This window comes from Pagrus pagrus (genome assembly GCF_965226575.1).
Source record: "Pagrus pagrus genome assembly, contig: HAP1_SCAFFOLD_63, whole genome shotgun sequence".
NCBI lineage: Eukaryota > Metazoa > Chordata > Actinopteri > Spariformes > Sparidae > Pagrus > Pagrus pagrus.
Window position 1 is genome coordinate 244,893 of NW_028175400.1, and position 8,481 is coordinate 253,373.

At 40.1% G+C, this 8,481-nt stretch overlaps 2 long non-coding RNA genes across 2 annotated transcripts; both read right to left on the reverse strand.

Annotated features, from left to right (window-relative positions):
* Positions 1–756: 756 nt before the first annotated feature.
* On the reverse strand, positions 757–4,550 carry LOC311253897. The gene is made up of 3 exons (XR_014622024.1): positions 4,479–4,550; positions 2,896–3,039; positions 757–914 (listed from the first exon to the last, which is right to left on the reverse strand). It is a non-coding gene; the product is annotated as an uncharacterized lncRNA (long non-coding RNA).
* A 1,594-nt stretch (positions 4,551–6,144) lies between these two features.
* LOC311253899 lies at positions 6,145–7,511 on the reverse strand. The gene is made up of 2 exons (XR_014622025.1): positions 7,423–7,511; positions 6,145–6,710 (listed from the first exon to the last, which is right to left on the reverse strand). It is a non-coding gene; the product is annotated as an uncharacterized lncRNA (long non-coding RNA).
* Between the last annotated feature and the right edge of the window lie 970 nt (positions 7,512–8,481).

An 8,481-nucleotide genomic window follows, 5' to 3' on the forward strand; every position in this document is an offset into this window, starting at 1 on the left:
TGCCAAATGTCAGCCGACACGCAATAAACCAGCACTCACCCAAATGTGGGCCACCACTGTACATTTTTATTCTGGCCCACATCCCACATGGAATGATGGCACATGAGTGGTCCACAGCTGTTTGCTAGATGTGGGCCACAACCAAACCAACACAGTGCCAAATGTCAGCCATGACCAAATAAACCAGCACTCACCCAAATGTGGGCCACCACTGTACATTTTTATTCTGGCCCATATACCACTTGGAATGATGGCACAAATGTGGTCCACAGTTGTTTGCCAGAAGTGGGCCACAACCAAACCAACACAGTGCCAAGTGTCAGCCAAAAATAGACCAAATAAACCAGCACTCACCCAAATTTGGGCCACTATGCATTTTTATTCTGACCCACCTACCACATGGAATGACATGAGTGGTCCACACTTGTTTCTCACATATGACCCACAGCCTAGTCATAATGCTACATATTAACCAAGAGCTGAATACATCAGAACTGGTTTACAGTCTATGATCTTGTCTAGCCTGTACACATTGGAGTCACAACCAAACCATGACAAAGTTCTATGTCAAATATGAACACATCATATAAATAAACCAGAACTGGTCTGAATTTGTGGCTACTGTACATGTCATTATGGTACCTCCAGATACTGTGTTAAATGGTGGCAATGGTCCAGTCTTGTTGGTCTCAGTCAAAGATGAAGATACCTACTGAAGAATTGAAGAAAAAACCAGACACGAGAAACAACTTGTGAACAGTAGAGAACTATTTTATTTTTTTAACATGTGCCACAAACAACAACACAACACAAACAAAACAAACATGAAGATGAACATGAAAATTCTGACTGCGGAACACTGTTGCGGAACACGCTCACTCATGGCCCCACCATTGTCTCCTCTTCATCTGGCCCTTTAAGAAATGCACAAAAGAACATATTTTGTTGACTCAGTAAAGCAGTACTGTGGTTACTGTATATGGTTGCAGTGCAAAACACAAAACCTTATCAGGAGACCAAACAAAAAAGGCCCTGTAAAGTGATATAAAGTTATACAATATTGTGTTCATCAAACACTCTGACAAACTTCACATTTAACCTGAAGTTACAGTAATAAAACATAATGTATATTTGAGTTTGTCTTCATGTTAAAGGGGAATAGTGCACAGCCATTTGATTTTTTGCTATTTTGCTAACCTTTCCTCAGCATTTGTTGGTTCACTGAAGCCAGCCATAATGCAATTAATGGAGCATATCATATACATGTTGCAATGTGTGTATTTGTGTGGTTCTATCCTTTCATAAAAAGATAATGGATACAGGGTGTTTTGGTGTGTCATGATGCTGCCAGCACGAGAGCTGGGATACTGGGTCGGAGGGTCTGATCTTACAAGGTTGGTTTTCAGCCAAGTGACGCTAGGTGGAAGGCAGAGAGCCTCCATTCTCCCTGGAACAAGCCAGCAACATTACTCTGAAGCTGTTTCATTAAAGCATAAGTAAGCGGAATGTTTGTGTTAATATAAGTCTTATATAGTTATATCTTCCGACAGCAATCACTTATATAGAGTGTTTGGTCCGAAACACGGGTCTGTCAGTCACCCTGCTCTGCTGTAAGCCGAGGAGAAAACTTTCCTTGTATCCTACAACCTTTATCCAATGAGGAGAGAGAACGGCATAAAGGGGCGGTCCTCTCTGTGTGTGCAGCCAAGGGATGCACGCGCATGTGTTGACGTAGGGAAGAGGGCGGGGACTGCTAACTCCATCCGCTGACAGGAAGTTAGCCAAAACGACCGGATCGCTTACTTCTGCTTTAAGTAAAAAGTAGGTAAAAATCTTGAATATTTCCTCTTTAATGACTCTCCATGGGGACCCCCAAGATAGCTGTCAGTCTGGTGGTGCGTAATAGGTATCCACAAAACTGGACATTTACTGGACCAGAGGTCTGTGTGCTATGGCACGGTGCTCTGGCGGAACACTGGGGCCATACTCAGATCTAAAAGCCCTCACAAGAGGAGAGAGTTGGGATAAAAGTTGAGGTGAGGTCTCTCTGTCCTGGTTTATTCTTTATATATTATGCCAAGGTAAGTATTATATTCCATTGCAACATGGCTGAGGCTCTCAGTTGGAAGCAACTCCATCCTACATATTAAACCTATCACATATCAAGTCTGAGATGACAATGAGTCAGCTAGCCTCACTCACACAATCGCTGTGTAGTTACATCAGACCTGCCCACATGGTGGAGCTGAAGACCATGAATGCAGCAGTAAAGGGAAAAGTTTGAGGTTAGATAAGACCACATCTTAAGACTCAAAACTTCATCCACTCATGTTAACATTAGAAGTATGTTTTTGTGTTTGATAGGGGGTTCTTTCATTCCAGCTCAATTTAGCAGGGAGATGGCATGTAATATTAATATATTTAAAAATATATTTCAGCTGTTGCTTCATATTCATTAATTTATTTTGTAGATAGAATATTATACTAAAGTCAAATACAGTTTTCATTAAAGATGTGTTTCTAACTGAAATGTGATTTCCCTACTTTTCAGACCCATGTACTGGCTTTTAAGAAAGGCAATGGGTGACAATTCCAGTTACAGTTTACATTACTGTCCCACCACTGCCAAGTGAAATCTTTACATTTACAAGAAAATGGCTATGCTTGCTGCATGGTGGCTGAACAAGCTTCTAATTCCTAAGTGACCATAGCGGAAAAAATGGCAAAAATCACAACACTGCCTTTTTTAATTGTATTTGCTCATTTAGAATTGGGGAGATTTGTTCTGTACTTTGCGCTCGTTTTTTTTTTACATATGCTGACAGCTTCATCTTGATTTCTGCTGTAGAACAGTATCACACATATATTGCAAAATAGGTATTGTAGCTGACTTACGTGCGAGCTGTGTGGCACGCCTTTTCTCCTCTCTCTCTCTCCTCCCACCATCCCTGTCTCCAGCGAGATGAAGCCACCTTTTTATATAAGCCTCCACCTCCTGGTCTGTTGCAGTGGCCGTCAATTGATTGTTTCTGACCGTTCCTAAAAATTGAGAAAACTGTAAAGCTTTGGATAGATTGCACACAATGGTGAGAAATGGCTAACTGCATGACATGCTATATCCTGCCCATAGTTGGGCAGCAATGAATGTAGTTTGAAAACAGTCTAGCCATGACCAGCCAATTACTAAAATTGTAGGAGGAAAACTCTCGCCTTCAGCTGACGAACTGATTGCAGACTGGTGCATCTTAGAGCAGGGGGCAGATAAATAGCTGGAGAAGATGGTGAAGCACATAGTTTTAGATATTTTTATTATGGTGCAGGTTGCTGACATTTCGGCACAGAGTATGTCTTCTTCAAAGCAAACAGAGCAATTTAAGAATGGCAGCTTTAAACTGGTGCCTTATAAAATGTGATTGGGTGTATATGTTGTTGTATTATAAGTATTTTATAACGAGTATTAGACTATCAGCATTTTTAATTAATTGTATTACTTAAAGCTATGGTCTAAGGTCTGAAAGACGATGAGAAGCCGCCATTAGCAGCACCGTGGAGAGCTCCAGAGCTGGAGGGAGACTCGTCGCTCTGGGCGACCCAGCACAGGGTGCTGTATGTGGGGGAGAGGAGTAGGAAGACCGGGGCCTGTAGCTCCGCGGCGCCGTAGTTCGCAGAGCGACCCCGCTCAGGTTGCCGCTGCGGCTAGAAGCGGCTGTGTGTTGGGGAGAGGATCAGGGAGACTCGACGCGGCACCGGTACCAGTAATAACGGCAGCAACACATTCTGTGCTTCTGTACTGTGCTTCTCTGAATCCTAGTGGGGCTTTCAGCGGCATGTGTTTAAACATGTACCCTCTGACTGTTATAATCATATGGATGCTGTTATAATGTGTTGTGATTGAGATCCTGACCCACCAAACAGCCTGGAAAGTGACAAAGTTACGTTTTTCGTACAAAATTACATAATCACCATCAGTAAACAATACGCTGTCTGACTATTTCACTCGCGGGGAGGGATGCTGTTTTCTGGAGGGAAAGTTCACTGCCACAGAGATTTATTTTTCTTGTCTCACACAGAGTCGTTGAACATGGGTCGGCATGTTCTCTGACCACTTTGCCACCACTTCTCAACTGCCTGCTCTGCATTATAGTCCTCAACCTCAGGGAAATGCAATGATATACGGAGGAGGGAATTGAGCATTTTGTTTGAGAGTGAGCGTTTGACATTTTTTTTTTCACTGTCCCGTAATTGTCCCGGACAAAATATAAGTGTGTCCCAGCAGGAATTTTTATGGTCCCCGCCGGGACATCGTTAATTTCGAGCCCTGCTGCCTGGTCATATTAACCTTGTATAAAAACTGAATGTTAACTAGCTAACATTTTTCGCAGCACTGGCAACCTGACAAAACAATGTGAAGTTCCAACAATAAGAGCTGAATGTTTCCCACAGAAATTCATTCATTTATTTTTCGTTCAGGGACTCACCTCACCGTGACTTCTCTCCTCGATCTCCGGCTCGCGCACTTTTTGCTCCCTTGCTCCCTTTCGTCAATTCGAATATGATGCATTCAAAAGACTCGTAATTTGGAAAACTCCAACTTAAAGCGGAAAAAAACATAACGGAAAGTAGAGTTTGAATAAAGATACGATCCTTACAGACTTAATAGCGTTGACTTAATAAAAAAAAAAACACTGTCACTGTGGGTGATATGTTCAGGTAAATGTAGGTCAATACATTTTCCAATGTCGACCTGCCAGTCATTTTCTATGTGACACAGAGAGCAGGTGGGAGCGGTTTCTGTTCACAAATGAACTGTCACTCTTGGCCTAGGCTATGCTCTTATTGGCACACTCGGTCAAGGAATGTACAGTATGATGTGAATTTAATGAATTGAATTGAATTTATTTATTTAAAACAGGGACAATGCACAAAAAAACATTAATCTTGTAAGACAAGAAGAGATGCTTTGAGCCAGGTTATAGTTCCGCCTGTAGTCCCTGGGCAGGTAAAGTTAAAGCAGATACAGTATTAAAATCATTGAAATATGAGTGACATGATGACCATAATATTTTAAAAATAGACAGAATACACTAGTAAAAGCAGGGAACAAGAGCACCAAATCATGAAGTGCACAACAGCACATACTCTCTTACTCTTATCACACATTCAAACAGATAACAGTCCAACTATCCTCCTCTAATAACCACATTCATACACATATTAATAACCAGACACGTATACACACATGTAACTCAACAATGTGTGCAAACTCGCTTCCTCAGTAACCAGCGCTTTGACAAGCATGAGAACATGTAGGGATTTGTACATACACTGAAAAAAGGAACATGTTGGATTAACTTAATTCAATGGTGGACATTGGTTGCACACAGATGTTTTGCTTTGGCAGCAACTTAAACAATTGAGTTAAATTAACACAAGTTATTCATGTTCAATAAACCTGTATATTTTGTGTTGATACAGTGTGATTAAAACATGTTTTGATAAAGTAATTTGAGCTCTTGGAACATTTAAATCCTTCACAATTTCATCACTTCATTTCAACACTATTCAATAACTTTTACTCCAATACTATTTGGTAGCGTAAATACTACACGTTATTTTCATTTTACATGTTCGTATTATAGTCTAGTGTCAATTACACAATTTTACAATGGAGGCCTAAAAACAGATTGTTTGTATTGTTCTCTGAAGATGGTTGCCTGTACCACTAGTAACCTTTCAAAATAAAATGTCTAATTTCACTGCAGTGACAGTAGGTAAAGAATTGAACTGACATTACTGTTCTACTGTAATACAAATCAACAGTGAACAAGTAATGTCAGTTTTTCAGTGTTTTACCGACTCAGCCACAGAATGGAAATTAGACCTTTTCTTTTGAAAAGGCTACAGGCAACCATCTTCGAAGAGAACAATACAAACATTATGTTCAAGGTCTCTATTGTCAAGATTAAATTAAATAACAATTGTAACTGTAAACAATTCGATTCAACTATAGAACTGATTTGAAATGCAAAAACGTTAGTTGCCATTGCCATTTCAACAATCATTTATTTTAATGCCTAATACCTTTCTATTAACTCTCTTAATCATTGACATTACCCATTTTTACCCCAATTAAAAACAGAAATGAACAGTTGCATGTCAAAGCCTTTATTCAAGAGCCATAGGATAAACAGCAATGACTGACCTCATTGTGACATCTTGGTTCAAAACAGAACAGTATCTTAGAAGTATTTAAAATTCCTTACTACAACTGAAACATCCCATGCTGTTGCTGATTGTTCACCTGGAAATTCAACCTCCAAAATGCAGGAGAGCAAGTGTGAGCTTTAATTGTCCTCCTACCTGGAGCTAACCGCCTCACGTGCACAACAACAGTGAGCTCTCCTTACTGGAACAGTTTTGTCTTTAAGCTTTGGGCTTTCCTCGAGAGTTGAGCCACATCCAACTCCATTACCACCTTTTGAATCACTTCAAAAGTATAGCGGAGCTGTGACGGATACCTCATGTTCAAAGAGTAAAAAAGTCCAAACAGGAAGGCTGTTGCAAGGGCTACATTATCCAGATCTTGAAGAACCACCACACCCTCGATGATGATGCCAACATCAGAAAAGTCATTGCCTGGCGTCTCTCTGGTGACATATTCCCACTGTCGTTTTCTCAATGGCACTCAGTGCAGTGGCCTCAGTCATGTCCTGGTTGAAGATAAAACATTTCTTGAAGCTTTTTAAAAATAAATAAATAAAATAAAAAAATTGATGCTTTTGAATGCAGCAATTCTAATGCAATAGTTTATTTAAACCCATGTAAGCAGCATAGCAGATTACTACAGCCAAAGATTGCCCTGCCATGCTGCCATTCATGGTCAATTTCTGAGAGAAAAAATAAAATACAGACATAACAAATTCCAGATCAAATGAAGAAGAGCCTTCAAGCTAATGTAAAGACTGAATTCTCGTCCTCATTTCTTCTGGAAGTTGTTTTCATGTTCCTGGATGATTTTTTATTATTAACCTTGATTTACTCCAGGGCTGTATCCCAGTCCCAATTCTGCCCTTGTCAGATGAGGGTCAGTGCAGTGTAAGAAGATGGTGGATTTTTCCTTCTTTCACTAGATTCACAAATTTGAAGTGTTTTCACACTAGTGTAATCCCTAATGTAAGAGAAACAATATTTTTTCACTCTGTGGCAGAGGGGTCAATATAGGTGGTTTTTCACTTTCATAATGGGGGATTATGGAGAAAAAATGGACTGTTTGGACCATTTGTTTTTAATCTCAGCACTGGAATCACTTTGCCAAGGTGATAAAGATGGCAAATGGACCTAAACGGTCCAAGTAGGATCACACGGTTAACTGAATACGTTTGGAAATGTAGCAAAGCCACAATCTACTCACAAAACACCCACCATGTACTCCTGCACCAAGACGTCGGGATTCTCATTCAGATAGATGCAGAGTCCTTTAATGAGGGACTCCCTTCCGGCATCAATGTCATCCTTAAGAATTATAACAAAGACAATAGAGATATTTGAACTCAAATTTTCAGTAGCACAGAAGAAAGTGATCAAAGACAAAAACTCTGACTTTTTTAAACAGTCAGCATGTGACACCAGTATCTAAAAACCAACAGTAAAACTACCTGTTTGGACCTGACCTTTATGGACTGGACGTTATATAATCTCCGGAGATGATATAAAAAAAGATACATTTCTCATAGTGCAGTGCAGTGACAGTGAATGCATGATAAAAATGACTGGGTCCTTTCAGTGGAATCAGTACTCACAGGTTCTCACATGAACACCATATCTATGACACAACTAGTCAGGGCATCATTTTTTAAATTACCTCCATTGCATCAAAAAGAGCTGGCCATCTCTCTTGTACATTGCTGATCATGGGAGCATCACAAAAAAAACATAAAAGCTGCTGCCAAACTGTGCTCGATTACATCTGGGTGGTCATTTAGAACACCAGTACTGCTACCTGGTTGAGCATCCTCACCAATGTCATCATCAGACGTATTTGAAGCAGATTCTGGGGAAGCGAGGGTGGCTGATACTACAATTCCTGGTTTAAAATCTTTTAGTGAAAAAGACCTGTGTTTTCTGCTCTTGTGGGATTTAAAAGATCCTAAGATGTTTGTTTGAAATTTGCAATCCAAGAACATGCACGTTACAACCTCATTTATCTTCAAATGTGCATTAACGTGAGTCCAGTAATCCCTCTCAGACACAAGATCCTTACAAGGACACAAATGGCAACTAAATGTACATTTCTCTGACTGATGACGACTAGTTTTAATAACATCTATTCAAATGAATTAACAATGCATTCCACGTTCTAAAAGTGCATGGGCAGCTTGCATGCACACATGGAATACGATTGTTATTCCCATAATGTCTATGTCTGACTCGATAGTACTTCAGAATATGGGACCTACTTGGAAAAACTGAAGGGCAGGTCTT